Source organism: Thermobia domestica, chromosome 4, assembly GCF_964235325.1.
Source record: "Thermobia domestica chromosome 4, izTheDome1.hap1.1, whole genome shotgun sequence".
In the NCBI taxonomy this organism is placed as follows: Eukaryota; Metazoa; Arthropoda; class Insecta; order Zygentoma; family Lepismatidae; genus Thermobia; species Thermobia domestica.
The window spans coordinates 16,039,229-16,059,140 of record NC_137457.1 but is presented as its reverse complement, the minus strand read 5'-3'; the positions used below and the strand labels follow the sequence as shown (position 1 = coordinate 16,059,140).

The window sequence follows — 19,912 nt, the reverse complement described above, 5'->3', positions numbered from 1 at the left end:
CAAATAAAATTGTCCATTATTTGAGTATAATTAAACAACACACAGCCCTACTTGCTTGAAGCTAGTTCTTAGTCATTGTCGTATGGACATGACTGAAAATAACAGTTTTTTTTGTTTTTTTTTTTTTTACAAATTTTAATTGTACTCAAATATAAAGAACAAAGCAAGTAGTAAATCGTAAAATTGATTAAAAAGTGCCTGTGAATATAAACTATAATGCGAACAAATGCAATTGCCTAGGACTTGCTTGGTACTAATGGTTGCAAACCTTTTTTAATGAAACTTTACTGAATACATATATAAGAAAATCTAGCAACCAAGTATTTGAGTATCAGCTATCAAAATGCTGAGAAAATATATATATATATATATAAGTAAAATAATAATAAAAGTCAATACAAATGAAAATATACATGTAAAATTAAATGTCTAAGTGAAGTGAATATTAGTGAGCAATATATTATGATTTGTTAATATACCAGTATATAAATTAATTAAATTGTGTGTATACTATATAAATTAAGGTGCAGAAGATATAAACGCTGTTAATCCATAAGATGAAGATTTGTATGCTGCTGTAGTTGAAAGTGGTCGACATCTTGGAGTGATGTTCTTCATAGGTTACGAAGATTATAATGGAGCATCCGATGAGATGATGTATCTGTTGAAAACTTCTAAGTTGCTTGAAGAGAGTCTCATCAGAGGGTAAATGCAGGCATTGATAAGATGATATGTTCATGATGGGCATCGATGAAAGATGAGGTGACAAATCTCTGCAGGAAAATCTTCGAGCGTGTCCCACAGAATCACGCTTAGAGTAGAATCAGGCAGGGGCGTCGAGACGTGGAAAATCCATTGACAGCTGGTCTTCTGGGTTGATCAGTCCCAAAAGCTCGGCGTGGGATGACATCCTGAATATCATGTAGGTGTTGACTAGATGACTTGAAGACCCTCACTGGAGAACATCTGGAGATGGAGAATTGTAGAAAACTGACAGGGATTCATTTGATAGTTCCTGTTCTGGCTAGCAAGAACAGGGATGCTGTGATGCATTGAAGATGGCGTGAACGAGAGATGAGCATCGGAAGTTTGCAGTATCTAATGCAGTGACGTAATTGCTGCATCTATGGAAGAAATTTGCTATACAGGACAGTGAAACGTGAAGCATAGTCTGGTGTCTGCTGCAGGTGTCTGGAAGTGGCTGGAATCTTGCAGAGTCTTAGTACCGCGGCAAACTGACAACATACTGCAGTTAATGAATTAAACGAATCCTTTTGCATGTAAGTTCATATCAATATGTAGGTCAAAGATTGATATGGAGCCACTCTAATTTCTCTCCAGAAATCCAAGATGGCCGCCATTTTAAAAATGGCCACTTTTCCAGATCTGCTCAGATTTTTGCAAATAACTGCAGATATATAACAATTCTGTCACTTTTTTATTTTGTTATTGGTAGAAGATGAAATAAGCTTTCAACTGATTACAAACAATTGTATGTTTGCTTCACAAATATGGCCGCTACTTTCCAATATGGCGGATCCTTCCATATCGCCTTTGCGGACTTTCGCTAATAACTTAATTTTCATAAAAGTTTTGCAGTTTTTTCCTTTTGGCGTCGATAGAACATAAAATAAGCTTTACAACGATTACAAATATATGTATATTCTCTTAACCAAACAGCTGTAATTTTTCAATTTCGTTGTTCAGGTGCGCTACTGTGTTTATTTTCTGTCTCTTTAGAAGGTGCTTTTAAAATGTCAAGAGGTGGCACCTAATCTTAAGTTATTTTTATTTGCATTTTTCACACAATTGTTCCACTAGCAAGGTACGCGCGATGTATTATCTTTAAAAATAAATACTTTCGTCAGCAATGTTTTCTTCTTGCCCTTTTTGCAACTTTTTTTTAGAATTATTTGGTACAAAACAAAAGTTTTTACAATTATAAGGAGCATTACATAACATTTTAGTTGACACGCGTTTCAACTCATCCTACCGTAAGGGAAGACAAAATATTCTGTTATTGATAAAGAAAGAAAGTGTGTAAAGAAGGTAATTACAAATATTGACAGCCGAGTGCAGACTCAGACAGGCACGACACATTCGGGAGCATGGACCTTGAATGGACTGTAAGAGCAGATCCTTGAGGCTGCCATAATGACAGCCAGAGATTAAACTACACTGATAATCGACGTTTATTTTGCTATAAATATTTTGTTCTCTGTTACGCGACAGAACAAACAATTATTTTTATTAATTGTAGCTGCATCTTCATTTTATATTGATTGAATGGCGTCTGAGAAGAAGTTCAGTTTGGCAGCCGATGTTCCATGCTTGAAGCCAATGAACTGGTCTCTCTGCATAATATGTCAAAGAAACCGCAAAAGTGAATCTTTAGTGTGTCCAGCTGGAAACAAGAGATCCATGGATCTAAATGCAGGATATGGTTAACTTCTGGGAAACCTTACAAAATTTCAGGAGGGAAATGCCCTTCCAAGGGATATTCATTTGGATTGTGGAAAGAAGGGCAATTAAGTGTAGTTGAAACTTTAGCTAAAACTCTGCTAAATATCATAAATCCTGCCAACTGAAATTCAGTAACACAAAACTCGACAGACTTTTGAAGCAGAAACGTAAGTCAGGTACCATATCCTTCGAAGAAGACAACTGATGATATAGTTAACACACGAGAACAGCCAAAGCGTCAGAAACCCAATGTCCCATTTCAAAATATATGCTTCTTTTGTGTCAACCTTCAACTACCAATGATCCTTTTCGGCGCATACAAACCAAAAGTATCGAGTAAAATATTCGTCAGTGTGTGGCAGAAACCGCTAATCACATCCTTTCTGGAAAACTAGCAGAAGGTGATATGGTGGCACGGGAATGTATGTATCATCTTAAATGTCTCAACAAATTAAATAATTCTTGTCGTCCTAATACTATTAACCCTGAAAAAGAACTTTGTGATATTCTTCAAGGAATAGCATTTTCAAATCTAGTTAACTTTATTAAGGATGTGCACCAGAATGCTGTTATAAATCACAATTATCCCGTATTCCAGATGCCAGAACTTGTATGTAGGTATACTGCATGAACTAACTACTTTGCACGAAACCCAAGAATACGTCAGCCAACCACACTCAACTCGACGGAGAGAAAAAATATTGGCTCATTTTGGTGACATGCGAGAGGAACGGTCTGGCAAGGAGTATGTCCTGATATGCAATGATAGTGTTGGTTATAGTATACGCCAATCTTTTATCAGTTGTGATACTGAGGCAATTACTATTTCAAAAGTAGCAAAAACAATTAGAAAACCTGTTTTGAAAAGAAAGTATCACTTTGACGGGACATTCTCGAAACAGTGTCAAGAGAAAGCTGTTGATCCTTTTTTACTTTCCCTTATAAGTATTATGTTGTACGGCTCCTCCTCAAAATCATTACAACCGACACAGGAAGCTTTAACTATTTGCCAGCTAATTGCTCTGAATATGACATCACAGAAAGAAACTGAGCCAGATGACCGAGCTAGAGGCAAGAGGCCCCAGAAACAAAAATATATGCTTTTACCAATTTATGTTGCCTTAAACGTCCACGTTAAAACCAGGAAAAAGGAACTAGTAGATAATCTTCACTCAATGGGGATGTCCATTTCATATGACAAACTTCTTCGAATTTCGTCATCTCTTTGTAATGAAACGGTAAGACGGTTTGAAAGGGAAAATGTTCTGTGTCCTCCACATTTGAAGCTGGGTGTATTTACCACATCAGCTTATGATAACTTAGACCACAACTTGTCTAGTACAACCAGTGACTTTTAGTTTCATGGAACCAGCTTATTCTTATTTCAGCACCCTGAAGAAGGTAACCTCGGATCAGACCGATCTATTGAACCATATGCGTTTACTAAACGTAAGTCTGTTCCCAAGATTCCCCAAAGATTTACTGCTGTAGCACCTGACTACTTAGTCCTCTCAACCATCGATACCGGACGTATTGCAGGCAGATTTCTCCCCAAACCGTGAAATAATAGACAGACATACTGCTACTGAGCTTAACTGGCTTTCCTCTTGTACCCAGAGAAGTAGAAAATCCTGGTCAGTACATCGTGCTCACTATGAAGCGGTTTCTCGTCTGCAGTCAGTAACAGGTATGTTACCTCTCTTCAATGAGGACTCAACATCTGTGCCAATGATGAAACATGGGTTGGATATGATTGCGGATGCAACCGAGTTCCTTAATCCTGGCCAGTCGCCTGTAATATGTATGGATCAGCCACTGTATGCAATAGGAAAATCTATTCAGTGGAACTGACCTGACAGATATGGTGAAGAAAAAATGTTCATTATGTTTGGATCCTTACATATAGAGCAAGATTTTCTGAAAGTTTTAGGAAAGTATTTAGACGGAAGCGGATGGACCGATGCTCTTACGGATGCTAATATCACAATTACTGGAGTTGCTGCATCTTACCTGAAAGGGACTGACATTACCAGATCTAGGCTAGCTCATCAGATATCCGCAGGTGCACTATTTCAATTAATGCAAAGTGCACATCAGGTAGAATTCTCTGATGGTATTACAGACTTAGCATTTGATGAGTGACAGTTGCAGATATCTTTGCTTTTGTTTGTTAGAGCGCATCGGTCAGCTAATTTTCAGCTATACCTAGAGTCTCTGAAGGCACTGATTGGGGAAGTCTTCAATTTGCCTATTTTATGTCGAGAACAGAACCGAACAAACCCCTACGGGGCTTTTAACCCGTTCGTAGTACTACTACTTATAGTATGGATCTGTATAGTAAAACCACGGATATTTGAGTTCACATAAGTCTGGTGAACATTTTAACTAATTTAGCGCCAGATTACCGAACTTCAATTTTATAGTGACTTGTGTGGGCAAAGAAAGTGAACTATTCCTCATGAAGACAAAAAAAAAAAAAAAAAAAAAAAAAAACTTGCCCTCGGCAATACTATGTGAATAAAATATTGGGAACTTAACTCAGCCTAATCTCATGTATGGAATCAAAACGTTCGAATTTGAGTAGAATATCGCAAAAAAGTTGGTGAAAAAGCTGACCCCGTATCGCTAAACAAAAGCCGAAATGATGTGTGAATTTACTCCAGTTGAGAGTTAGTAGTTTCCATCGAAATTAGGGGGCCTCGGTGACTCAGTGGTAGAGCGTTCACCTCTGGTGCTTGGGGTCCCGGGTTCAAACCCTGCTCCCGCCAAGTGAACTTTGTGGTGGACAAACACCGTGTGCGTGGGTTTTCTCGGGGTTCTCCCGTTTCCTCCCATCTTCATTCCACCATTTTCATTCATTACTCATCATCACCGTCTCATTTAGCATAACCGTGGGACGTAAAACTCAAAGATTTTATTTTCCATCGAAATTAATATGAAATACTTTTTTATTCTTAATTTCTAAGTTAAGTTTTGCTTTATTGTTACACTCTGCATTCAGTTTTAACGAGAGCCCGGAAATCTAAATCCTAACTCCCTAAATTTTTTCGATTGTTTGGTGTAATTAATGCATTCCTATAGCGTATAATAATTTGTAATTTACTTATGCTTAGATAGCAAGTACGGAAGTTTAATTATTCTAAAGTTTACCTCTAGATCGGAACAGAGCGGAAGTGAGGAGAAGTGAAGTGAAGCGTGGTCGCCTGCTTCAGACCAAGCAGTTTTCATATCGCGCGCAAAACGAAGGTAAAAAGGAGGGAAGAGAAAAAATGATTTCATTATTTTGTTTTGAGGTACTAAAGAAAAATATTATTAGATCGAGTAATATTCATTATGTTCACACCGTAACATTAGTTTCGTAGTAAGTTATCTAATGTGAACTAATCTGGGAACGTCTCCGATCAATGCTGTGGGATTTTCGAAAAGATTATGTGAATGGAGAGAAATGCCAAATATCACACACACAGCAACACGGGAAATCTGAATGAAATACACAACGATAAAATTTAATCAATCTAATGAATAATGACATTTGTAGTTATGTCAATACGTATAAATCATATAATTAAACAAGAAGTGTCACAAGGGGATCTAAAAATTTGTGATTTATTTATGAGCATGTGATAAGTGGCTAACTATGTTTTCCGATATAATTTTCCGTGTACTGGATTGGTACTACAATATTTACAGAATACCGTATACATCGTACTGGTCTTTTATCATTTACCGGGTATGGAGGTCCTTAGAACTCGGCCAAAAGGGTATTCTGAAATTGAAAGCCAAGGACTGCCTTACTCGTGGACGGTGGCATATTTACGATTTTGTTTCGGGAGGTTTTTGATAACTTTACTGCTGGAAATGTAAAAATGTAGACTTCATCTTCTTGCCCTAATATTTTTCAAGAACTTGTGCTTATAGTTGTCCAGTCCTAAAGGGAAAAGTGGTTTCTCTTTCCCTTTCGCATGTGAAATATATACCAGTAAAAAGATATGTGTATTTGTATATATTATTCAAGAGATGAAACACTAAAAATTTCTTTGTTATCACACATATTTCTGAAAGTAAGGTACAAATGTTGAAGACAGCCCTGTTCCCTTGATCCTCCGCAACATCGTTTTTCTACTTCATAATTATATTGACCACCACTTAAAGAACTAGATTGTGCGGTCTTCCCCGCCAATATTGATATCTAATCTTTGCCCACGGTACCATATGAAGCCCATGAGGACCGGAAACGTTCCTATATTCTTTACTATACATTTGTCGAAAGTATTTCTGCTTCATGATCTTAATTGTCCTCCAACTATTGCTATAGAAATTCTAGTAATAATAATATCCATAAGAATGATGAAAATATTAAAACTGTTTGTGAGTGTATTTTTATTTTTTCAGAATTAATTCAAACTTCAAATTTATATATTTAGGAGGAAGAAAACTTACTTTTGTCTGCCATCTCAGGAATTCGGTCGTAATTAAAATAAATTTCATTTAATGTGGGACAAAATAAAGGGTAGAGTGCATATCACACGTCTATGTAATAGTTATTTTTCAGTTACATTTTGATGGATCCCCTTTCAAAGAAGTAACTGGTATGTTGTCTAATGCTGTTTGTGGACGGTCAAAGAAAGTTTGAACAAGACCTCAAATTTACACGTTCAAAGAAATATTGTTCAAGACTATAATACTAGCATTTCTGTTCTAACTTTCCTGACAGATCAGTTGAATTTGTAGCAACGCAATTGAACTTTCACTTAGTATTTTGTCCCTTTTACATTGAATCCGGGTTAGGTTACTATATGTTTAAACAGTAAAGTACTGCTTGGTTATAAAATCCTTCCCTATACAAAGATTTATCGACCATATCTGCATCAGACTTCCTTCACACAAATCTATCCTATCTTTGGTACTGGTTAAGAATAACTCGTCAAACGAATAGTAATTTTATTTTAAAATGTGTTAGTGCATATGAAAGAGGATAGTTTGGTATAATAAATTCAACTGTTAAACTATACTTATTTATTCATTCTTATTCTTGTGTTTCTTGCACTGTAATCTCCGCCGATAACGAGCCTGCTCCCTATGGACGTAGTCTTGCGTGAGGCCTCTTCTACTCTCCTGGTCTGACACTGTTAAATAGCATTCTCAATTTTAAGTCTTTTTTTGGGCGGGGGTACTTTCGAATATGTGGCATGTATCTGAATGCGCTTTTCTATTTAAGGGGAAAGCCCTCGTTAACTTAAATGTGAACGCATTAAAGCAACTCGTACCTTAAGAAATAACTTCGCAGGTACTTTTCAAATACTACATGTGAATTTCTTGATAAAATAATTTGATGGTTTAGAGCCAAAGGGATGATGTGTATTAAAGTTTGGGGGCTGAATTTTAATATTCTGAGTTAATGCCGTGAGGACGTATATCGTGGATTGAATTCTGTTTGTTACAGAACGGCTTAGCTGAAGTTCTCAAGCGTCCGAAAGGGGCCGCGGTGGCTCACTGGTAGAGTGTTCCCCTCTGGTGCACGGGATCCTTTGTTCGATCCCGGCTCGCTTCAAGTGAACGTTGTGGTAGAATGTTCGAAGTGTATTACTTTTCCGTAATAATTTTAAACTTTTGTAAATTTATTCTGTATGTGGCCACAAAGTTCTATTCTTGTAAGGTAAAATATATTTAGTGAAATGTAATGTAAATTCGGAAAGAGCCTTTTTTACGAATTTCCCAATATTAATCGATGGAAGTGAAGAATATGTGTAATGTTTGTATTTAAAATCCAAAATATAGGTTGGTTGCTACATATCTTTGAAATTATAAGAATTACTTAATTTCTTAATGAATGTAAGTTCCGGATTGAAGGTTATTATAATTTAACATATTAAAAATACATTAACACGGACCACGCACATTTCGTGTATGTGTGTGTGTGTGTGTATTTAGGCCTGGATTTGTTTTCTCCACGTTTTTCAATCCTTAGCTTCCTCCTTTAACTGGCAATATTTTCTTCTGTTTCTCAGATCATCGATCAGTTGTGTTCTTCCTATTCCTCGCTTACCTTCCGACGCGGTATGAAGACAATTTCTTCGCAAGATGTGTCCAATCCAATTAACCTTCCTCCGAAGGATGCTGGCTAGACATGTCCTCTCCTGTTTTAAAACCTTTTAGTTTATTGCTGTCTCTGTCCATTTTATCTTCTCCATTTTTCCCAACACCACACTTCGAAGCTCTAGATATTTCTTCTCCAGTTTCCGTAATGTCAAAGTCTCAGAACCATACAGTCCAATGCTCCAGATATACACTTGTTCAACTTCTTCCTAAGTTCAATATTGAGCTTGCTAGTTAAGAGTGATATTTTCTTGTTGAATGCTTATTTCGCTATGGCAATACTTGGCCTGATCTCTTTGGTGCAGTAGGCGTCTGTTGTTAAAACACTTCCCACATACTTAAAATTCTCGATCTCTTCAAGTTCTCTTTCTTCTACTCTGACCCGTAAGTAGGGATGTTATCGAGACGAGACGACACTATACAGTCTTGGTCAACAGATGCTTGTCTCGGTCTCGTCTCGAAATAAATAGAGTGACATTAAAATTGTGAAAGTATTTTTATCGTACACTATGTTTCCGCTTTTTTTTTTTTTTTTTTTTTTGCCTTCATTCTTGACTTAGAATTATGGTATGATGTACCTCTTCGTAGCTAATTTGGTAGCGCTAATGCTTTCCATGCGTGTGTTCCAGATTCAATCATCAGTGGGTATAACATACCTGGTATAAAACCCTAATAGTAACACATATTTCAGTTTCAACAATATAGACATTGTCTCAAATAGCCTCAGTACTGCCTATACAATTAAACTCGATTAAATTAACTCCAGTACTATACAGTATTTTATTTCCTTGCTTTGAATCAGACTTGTTCAATACCTCCTAACGAATAACGCAAAACATAGCAGCACGAATGTATTTAATCGCACCGAAATTGAAATTTTACAATTTCTCAGTTATTATCCAATATATTCTGCTTTGACTGTCGTTTTAAAAACAGAATATAACGTTCGTTATCTTATCGAATCGATAACGAATAAATTATTACTACAACAAATCGAATAAATTATTACTACAATATATTTTGTTTCAAATTGATCAAATGCTTTATTAACGTTTCACATCTCATTGTTTATCTGGCATTTTAAAACAAGCACTTCCTTAACCTTGTGTAGGAGTTCCCTCGTGGCTAAGCGGTTAGCATACGCGCCTTTGGCGTCGGAGACCCGGGTTCAATTCCCGGCGGAGCTCATGTGGTTCGGATTCCACGTTAACAATAGGTACACGTTTCATAGCCTCGCTGTTGAACGGGACGTTAAACTCAAAATCAACAACTCCTTAAGCTTATGGTGGAAATACGGCACTCATCTTTGCTATCTGTGGTCTCAGGTTCGATCACCAAATAATTTAGATTCAAAGTCCGATGTTTTCGTATAAGTTCGCGTCTCACTGTAAGTATATTCTGTTTCTTATACAAGTACATAATGTCATAATGTATTACATAAGCATATATCCAGTGCCGTAACATACATTGCTTATTCCTGAGCTCTCGGCGGTGCATGTAATCTTTACTCGAGAAAACTAGTCATCGTTTATTACGTTGAAATTTTATATTGATTTAAAATTACTTGCAAATCATGGACATACATATTCGAAATATATAAGTATATTAGTAAGTCGAGCTATCTGTATCTATTTTCACTGTCCCGGCAAAACAAGTAGTTCTTAACTTTCTAGTTTTCTTTTGTATTAATTTTCGTAGTTTTGCTGCAATATGAAAAATCAAAAATATTTTTTTCGCTGTACGAATTTTGTTAAATTTTGGATTCGTTTTTACCCTACCTTACCTAGTGAGTTATATATATAGGGGTAGACAAGAAAATCTAAAAACTTCATACAGGACACGTAAGTTTGGCCTTCCACTGTACAACACGTGTTGCGGTTGCCTATCTTTTTTTTTGTTTTCAATGTGTCATGTGGACCTTCCTCTTCTGTCAGCAGTAACCAGTTCACCTGTGAGTGTCGTGGTGTGAAAGTGGTGCGGTAAAATGGGCGACCTGACAGACTTCCAAAGAGGCATGATCGTTGGTGCCCGTCTGGTTGGAGTTTCAGTGGCAACAGTGGCGAACATTGTAGGGGTATCGAAAGGCACTGTGTCCAATGTCACGAGGGCATACACAATTCATGGGCAAACGACGTCTGCAAAGCACAGCTGTGGTCGAAAGACAATCCTGTCAGATAGGGACCGGAGGGCATTAAAACGGATTGTAGCAGCTAAAAAAGACCACTGCAATCAAAATTACACCTGAACTCAATTCCGTCCTACAGAACCCGGTTTCATCGAAAACAGTACGACCGGAACTTCATAAAATGAAAATTCATGGCAAAGCCGCTATCCAAACCCCTGGTTACAGCAGTAAATGCGAAGAGGTGTATCCAGTGGTGCAAGGACCACAAGGCGTGGACTCATGAGCAGTAGATACACGTAATTTGGTCCGATGAATCGACCTTTACCTTGTTTCAACAACCGGTCGTGTTTACGTATGAAAAACACCGTCGCAGGCCTATGATACAGACTGTCTGGTCCCAACTGTAAAGCATGGGGGTGGTTCTGTTGCAGTATGGGCAGTGATATCGTGGTTTTCTGCAGGTCGCATCATAACCCTGCATGGAATGATGAATGCTAAGGCGTATGAGGCCATTTTGGGGGACCAGGTTCTACCCATGGCCCAAATATTGTTCCCTGATGGTGATGGCGTCTACCAAGATGATTTGGCACCCTGTCACGCTGAAAAAACGGTGAAATCATGTTTTGAGAAGCATGACCAGGAGCTATCACACCTCACCTTGGTCCCACAATCACCAGATCTTAACATCATTGAGCCATTGTGGTCTGAGTTAGAAAGGCGTGTTCGGTCTCATTACCCTCCACCAGCATCCCTTAAGGAACTGAAGCATGTTTTGGAGGAACATTGGTATAAAATTCCACACACCACGATTCAGGAACTGTATACTTCCATTCCACGTCGGATCCAAGCTTTTGGATGCAAAAGGAGGCCCCACACCGTACTAGGTATGATTTTCACACTTTTGCAAACGTTTTAGATTTTTTGTTCAACCCATATATATATATATATATATATATATATATATATATATATATATATATATATATATATATATATATATGAACTTTAGAAGTAGAATATGCTAAGTCACTTTCTGGTCGAAATTGCATTAAAAAGGCATTCTGTTACTTTGTAACTATTTAGTATAGTTTAAAAACAGTACTATAGGTCTTACTTTAAGAAACCGGTTTTTCGCTTCTCGTGTAAAATTACGGAATTATGACTTAGTTTAGTTTGTCTCTAAGGTCTAGATATAATAAAATCATAGCCATCATCGTAATCATTATCAGTCCACTGCTAAATGAAGGTCTTTCCACGTCTTCTCCACGACTATCTATCTTAAGCAATTCTTTTTTAGGTTACTCCCTAATTCTAGATTTCGTCAAACCTTGTATAAGGACGTTTCCTAGGCTGTTTTTATCTCGTGGTATTTTGTCTAGAATTGCTTTTGTCCGTCTATCATAATTTCTTCAAACATGTGCAGCACATTTTCCAGTCCATGTTAAAAATTATTTTATTAGTACCAGTCATTAATTGCCAAATAATTCATTTCTACTGTATACATTTGGCCTACGAATAGTTCAAATCCGCAACTTTTGGAGCACAGACACGTTATTTTTTGATCTTCGAATCTGGCAACACTGACTCAGTGATTTAAATCAACACAATGTGAGGACCTCCATTTGGTCTAGCAGGTAGCACGCTTGACTTCCGTTCGCGTGGTCCAGAATTCGATTTCTGGTTGGGGTACAGTTGAACGACCGAAGTAGTTCGGACTCCATTATAATTGGGACAATTTACTTTTAAATATAGAATCTGCGTAGCCTCATCTACATTTGAACTTAATTTCAGCCATTTTTTTTTTTGTTGTTTGTTTTTTAAGATAAGTGGAGGAATTATCTGCTTTTCATTGATTTTCCATTGACATGAATGTTAATGTTTCATTCCTTTTTGGCATCCATTTTAGGAAAATTTGCCTTTGAATATAGAATTTGCATAGTCTCTGCTGCATTGAAGCTGAATTTCAGCCATCTTTCCGAAAGTTTATTTACATCATTGAAACCGGATAGGCACTTACGGACGTTCGATTTCTCTCCTATTTCAAACTGCACTGCAAAGAAACGAACTTTCAATTTTTATATTACAAAAGCACAATTTGTCGTAGGGTATAGAATACATTCAGCTACCATTTAAATCTGATATTTCTATATGCATTTACCAATACCTGCTAACTTGAATGCACCTTTTGCAGTAAGTATACCAACGTCTGTCAATAAAATGATCAGTTCCGGTCACAAATATAACCAAACACTTTTGAAGCGTATATCCGTAGGAGCTATGACTTTAATGCCTGCAGGACAAAATTTGTATGGTGTTTCTTCTTGGAAGCAATGCATGGACACACAGATAAGGACTCCAAGAGAAACACGGCGGAGCGGCTAGCAAAAATTAAGGATTGCATTCGTCTTAAATTCAGTAACATTCCAGCTCTTTCTTCCTCACAGAAAGCAACGAATATTAGACATTTTACAAAGAAAGGTTACCACATTCAAAGTAACAACAATGGCTTTTCCAAAATTAAGATATTTCAGGAATCATAGGATTTAGTATACAAAAAAAAAAAGATGAATCAACATACAATTCTTCACAAATTCAGAGAACAGGAACGTGCATTTTTTTTTATTTATTTATTTATTCTTAAGGCAACAAGGCATAACTGAAACTTCTAGTAGAGAATACTGGAAAAAATATTTTAACTGTTTTGAAACCAAACAGCAGAAACGACCTGCTTATAGTAGTTGATTTGAGAGAGTTATCTAAGTGATGCCAGGCTTGGGCAGAGCTAATCCTACCAGTAAACTAAGTTCTCGATAATACGGCAGGTGCCATGTAGACGACTGATTTGGGTTTGGTCCAATCCTTTTCCCAGTGCAAGTTAGATCAATAGAATAGGCCAACCACTGTATTTTAACCGCCCCTTCGCATGCAGTCACTGAGTGACGCAACTGCTTGTGAAATGTTGCTTTAAATTGTTGCCTTCGTACGAGGCAAGTGCAGTTGCCGTCACTAAAACGGTCGCCGTCACCGACCGCTCTCCCGCAACTGTCTCGAGCAACTCTCCGTTACTCGAGGAAAAGCATTGCTTTAAATTGTAGCCTTCCTGCGGGGACACTGTAGTAACCGTCACCGCACGATGTTGCCAGTGTATCTTGATGTCAGTGTATGTATATGTTAAAAAAAGTGCTGATCAGTCGAAACAGGCACACTTGATCTTTCCGTAACCTGCCCTAGTCGCGGGGTGTGTACCCCTTCCCGATGGGAGAAATTTTTAACAGTAGAAAATAATGAAAAAACTTATTTTATGCATACCTTTATTTCGTTTTAGTATAAATTTTAATGAATTTTCATTTTACATATGCTGTGAAGAAAGACTTGAATTATTACAAATTCACGATCTTTCCTTGTATGAAATAAAGTTACAGAGAATGGTGAGTCTGAATTTGGCGCAATAATAAAAGAAATTCGTTTTGAATTTTCGTCCGTAATAGTTTGAATACTCCAACACTAAGAATTTCATTGTAATGAATAAATTAATCGGATTGTTGAAATTTATCTAAATTGATATTGTGACAAGGTGTTGAGGAGCACATGCACAGGAGAATTGCGAGGGAAGTGCAGTACACAATAATTACCCGACTCTTCGCTACTGTCTACTGTGAGTACAACGTTAAAATTCTATTTAACTTCGACGACCAATGATTGAAGCCAATAGACTTGCTAAATCAATTATTATTTGGAGACTATTAATTCGACTTCTATTATTATTATTATTATTATGGTTATTATTATTAAATTATTAAGGAAAAACGTAAAGGACGGAAATATGTAGTTGACAAAACCAAACATATATTGATGGGATTCTTTGTGGCTAAATGCTTAGAACTTTGCAGCCCTTGCAGGAGCCGGGCAGCAGAACTTCATTTTGTCTGCACACAGATCACAATACAAAGTATGATACAAGCCAGTTTGCAATCTCGTTAATAGCATAAAATGCACAGACATTCTTCTTTTTGAGCAGCAAAATAACAAGTGCTTTCTTACTATTAACAGCCATTTCTCAAAGTGGAATAACTTGAGACGGTGGAAATGCTTCTACAAACTATATGAACCGGATAGTCGCCGAATAAACACGGAAATCTCGAAACATGAACGGCTATATGTGTGTTTCTGCGTGTTCCATGTATTTCTGTGTGTCCTGGGAACACCATTCATAATGTGGGCAATAAAAGGGGGGGAAAAAGGACAAGAAGCCTCGGTATCTGCTGTCAGTCTTTTCACAAGCAGTGACCAACTATATCACGTCACTCAGTGACTGCGAGCGAAGTGACCCTTAGTTCGAGAATACCTATTACCACACACACACATACACACGTATATATATATATAATCCGTTTCACTGTTCGGCTCAGCACCGCAAATAAATCACTGAACATCCAACGCATACTGCTTACCACATATAATCCATCTCTAAACTTGTCTGTACGTGTCGATGCCTTCTCTCTTTATTCATATTCATACTAATATTTACTGGAATTATTTGACTGTTCTGGCAATCCATTCTTATTTAGTGTTGACAAATCTGAATTTGGATTAATCTCTGTCAAATACTTGAGTCATATTGTTGAACAAGTTATGATTCGCCGAAATCCTGAAGAAATAGAAGCAATTGCGCAAATTTCCAACTTATAATAGTAAAATAATCGTGCAGGTGGTTAGCAAATTTCATTTATTCTTTCGAAATTCGTTTCCTACATTTTGCTAAAGTTAGAACTACTCTAGGGCTTGCTTGGAGGGCTAGATCTTTAAAATGGAACCCATATACTTTCCAGAGATGAAGGAAATGATTGTTCAACCTTCGGTTCTTCAGGTATACAAAGCTGAGAACAAGAAACATTTAGTAGTGATAGATACCAATACTTATGCGTCATTTCCAGATAAGAGTAAGCGAGAAAAATTACCACCCTGTTTGTTACATGTCACTTTAACATTGACTGCTGATATAACCAAATATATAGTGTGAAGTGTCATATATATATATATATATATATATATATATATATATATATATATATATATATATATATACAGACAGAGAGAGATAGAGAGGACACATCTCGCTCTAGTTCCTGAAAAAGAGAAGGTCGTTGCATTTAAAAAAGTCAATACCAAAACACATTCGCAGTTTCAGTTTTTGAAATGATTCAGTTTCAGTATTTATATGAAATCGCTTATGAATCTAATCACGAATCCATTCCGTTTTCGTGTATAATACGAGGAACTTTTGGACACCACAGTTCATTAGTTCTACTTATTTCCTACAGAGAAAATGCATAATTTTGCACAATTACGTAGAGCAGATTTTTCGTTTGTTTCAAAGAATATCGAAGTTCTCACCACAAAAGATCCAAGGCAGAAAACTTTCAATACTTGGAGCAAACAATACAAAATATACGTAATTTATTATACAGAAACACGCAATCTCCATCTTTGCTAAGTAGTTCTATAGTGTTCCATAATCAGCGATCAATCCAGTGTTCACCGAAATTCGAAACAAATCCCTGATTCATACTGGATACATGAAGTTGTCTCATACGCACCACATATTGCATTCCAAATTTGAAAAATTGGTTATATAGTCAAGACATGCCTTTATTCTCGTTACTTCAAGCGAAGTTACAAATATCAATTAAGTTCAGAGGATATCATGTACATCCTTATTCGAAAGTTGGGCAATTGATATTTGTAGAAAATTAACAGCATCCTAAGTTAAGTGAGAGGCCTACATTTATGCTCCAGTAGAACAACTAAAATCTTGTACAGTGACGCGACCCATAAAGTAATGATTTGGTAATACAGTCATACATTCTGAACAAATTTAGTTACTTATTCGTTTATAGATGTTTTTTGACAGACGTGTATAGTTAAGTTTAGAAGGACACACAGATATTCTTTGAAAGTTAGTTCGTTGGATTTCTTTATTATTAAAATTATTGACAATAAGAAATCATCAGATTATCAAATGATTAAAGTACTTACGTTAAAGCGTATAAGCGGCTGATATAAGGCAATCATAATGGAAGAAATATGGAATGGTGAAGTGGACCTTTCCTGGTAACACTCACATTCACAATTACAAGTTCCTTTGAATCACCTTTATTGCTAACGGCAACTGTGCCCTAAGTTCCAATGACTTAAGAATCCCCGGAGATATTAATTTTCGTCTGCTATTCATCTCAGCCCAACCCTGATCATAAACCATATTACTAAGCACTTTTTTTTTTTTTTTTTTACAGCTAATACATCTTGTAATAAGTCTGGCTAGCAAAAGTAAAGCAAACTCCCGCAGCGTCGATAATGGTTTGGAATCTCTGAGGAATGCATGCAACCGAGTTTTCCACATATTCACGTGAAAGGCACCTCCAAATGCGTCGAACTTGCGTTGACAGGTGGGTTAAAGTGAAAACCCCTTTGCCTTGAAGCTTCAGCTTGATGTATGACCAGACATTTTCAATGGTATTAGCGTCAGGTGGCTGTCAGGGCCAATCCAGTGCCTGCACTCTTTTCTCTCTTTTCCAGTGAATGCAGAGTTTGCTGCGGTCCTTAGTCATTGTCCTCGTGCAGTATCCAGTCGTTATTTTTGTCGATGAACCAATGTTTGGCAGTCGGTAGCAAACATCTTTTATAAATTTGTAACATCTTCCGTGCACTTAATGTGCAGTTAAACACCTGCAACGTACTGAAATCCAATTTGGAGAAACACTCCTAGGTATGCATCTTTATGGGATGTTTCACTGTCCGTTGGACCAACCTATTGGCGGCAGTTGACCAGGCCTCTCGTATCCTTACACAACCCTACAGAAAAGATTTGTTGGTAAAAATTGCATTGTCCCACTCGCGGTCCAAGTTGTCCTTTGCCCACGCCAGTCATTTCGTAACGTGCTTTTCACTTAATAAGTTTTCTTCACTGTAGCTCGATATTTAATGTTGTGAGCCTACGCTCTTACTTAGCAGACTTTAATAGCTATATTATAATAGCTATAATATTTTACAAAGAAAGAAAAAGACATTTTTAAATTACTCGAATTGTATAACGTTCGAAGGGTAAACTAACATTTTTTCATGACTGATTTTTATTTTTAGTTGAAACAATATAGATCGTCTCAATCTACAGACCTTCCTTTCACTTTTCCACATTGCCCGTTTTTATGCACACATTTTCCCCATCGTTTTACTAGTTTAAAAATACCCTTCCAATAGAATTCTTTTCCAGCTGCCCGTCGAACTGACGCTCTGCTTGATGAATATCCTCCAGTATCTCGTAGCGATGACCTCACATCTGTTCCCTCACAAAACCAAAAAAATTGTAGTCGCAGGGTGTTATGTCGGAACTGTAGGGAGGATGTGGAATTGTTTCCCACTGAAATCTGATATACTGCAGAGTGGCACGTGCAGTATGCAAACGCGCATTATTCTATTGAAGGATGATCTTTCCAAGACGTTTATCACGCAAGGCACTACGGAGCTTCAAAAGTATAAGGATGTAGCGAGTAGAACTTATAGTTTGTTCCGGCTCAAGGAAGTTAACCAGAATGCAATCCTGTTCATTCCAGAACACGCTCCCCGTAACTTTCTCTACCGATTGCACTGTCTTTGCTTTCTTCTTCGGTGGCGAATTCAAGTCGTGCCCTTTGCATACTCTCATTTTGTTTCAGGTTCATAATGATGGAAGCAGCTTTCATCTCCAGTCACAATACACGTCAAAATGTCATCATCTGCATGTCCAAATCTCTGAACAAAGGTTTGGGCAATAGTTAGGCTCTGACGTTCGTGGTTAATAAAAGTGGTACCCAACGGGCACAGATCTTCCGATAACCTAAGCTGTGAATCAATTCTTTTACCGCGCTGCGTCCAAAAACAAGTTTTTCAGCGATTTTATTCAAAGTGATACGCCTCTCTCCCCTAATCACCTCACGAACCCTTGTTGCTTACCGTGGAGACAGTTGGAGGGCTACTGCTGTGAGGTTCGTCTTCGATAGTCATGTTTCCACCTTTAAAATGTTTCACCCACCTCCTAGCAATGCTGCCACCCGTGCACACATCTTCATATACACGCTGTAGTTTCCGGTGAATTTCAAAAGCAGATTGGTCCTCTTTAACAAGGAGTTCAATCACAGCACGCTGTTAAAACGAAAAATCGCTACCCGCCATTTTGGAAATCCTGCCTGTGGTCGCGTGCTAGCAACAAACAGCGTCAACGTCTGGAAAGAAAGAAACAAGGGTCTGTAGATTGAAATGATACGCTTGGTTTCACTTACAACTAAAAGTTACCGTTGTTAAAATATGTTGCTCACTACTTTTAATATGCCCCTCGTATTAGGGAAGTGGAGTGTGTAAAGATATATGTATTGCGTGAAGCACGAGTAATAAATAATGAAACATGTGTTCATAGTGTATGCTGAAAATAGATTTTCTTTTCAATATTGCTAAATTGAGTTTTCCTGTTAAAATTTTCATTTGGGCCTACTTTTTGGAACATTTGTACTGATATTAACTTTCGTTGTGATATTGAACGTTAGTTTTTTTTTTTTTTTTTTTTTACTACTTCCTGCATACTGTTTGTATATAGTTTCCTTTAAGATACTCCAAACTAAAGAAATACGTAAGCGGATATCCAGTGAACGTAAATAACGTATTCCTTTTGAAATTATTGAGATACAGAAAAACTTAAGTAGGAACTTTAGGTCTTGATTGGGTGCATAACGTGTGGCAGCTGGATCCAGCAATCTCGTTCATCAAATTCAAGAGACAAATAAATTTTATTGGAACCATGATACATTGCACTGTTAATTGAAATTTTAAAGAAATTGAGGCACATTATTCGACGATGAAATACATGATATGATTCTATTATTATAAAATGACTGCGGTATATTTCTATGTAACACATGTGGATATTTGAACGAATAAAACTTAACTGTTTCGTTGCATCTAAAGTAAAACCACGTTTTGTCGTTGTTAAGGTTGAGAGAGAGAAAGAAGCATCGACGGCTTTAAATCAACGTCAAATAGGAATGAACCATGCTTTATGTGCTATTTTTTCGGTATTTAGGTTCTTTCGTTCTTGCGTACAGTAAACATCATACACAAAGGTATAATTTCATTGTTACTTTGGGAACACTTTCGTTCCACTTCTCTGTACTGATAATCACCTTAGAATTTTTGATCGCG

General features: G+C 37.1%; 1 protein-coding gene across 3 annotated transcripts in view; it reads left to right on the top strand.

Moving 5' to 3' along the window:
• LOC145683750 (uncharacterized) overlaps window positions 1–19,912 on the top strand; it is a 39,183-nt gene that overhangs the window by 4,246 nt on the left and 15,025 nt on the right. Inside the window, exon 2 of one of the 3 annotated variants that reach the window (XM_081755289.1) lies at window positions 16,978–17,130. The exons of the other annotated variants lie outside the window; for them this stretch is intronic. The gene's annotated coding sequence lies outside the window, so the exon portion shown is untranslated. The remainder of the gene's footprint in view (window positions 1–16,977; window positions 17,131–19,912) is intronic. 3 annotated transcript variants of the gene reach the window in all.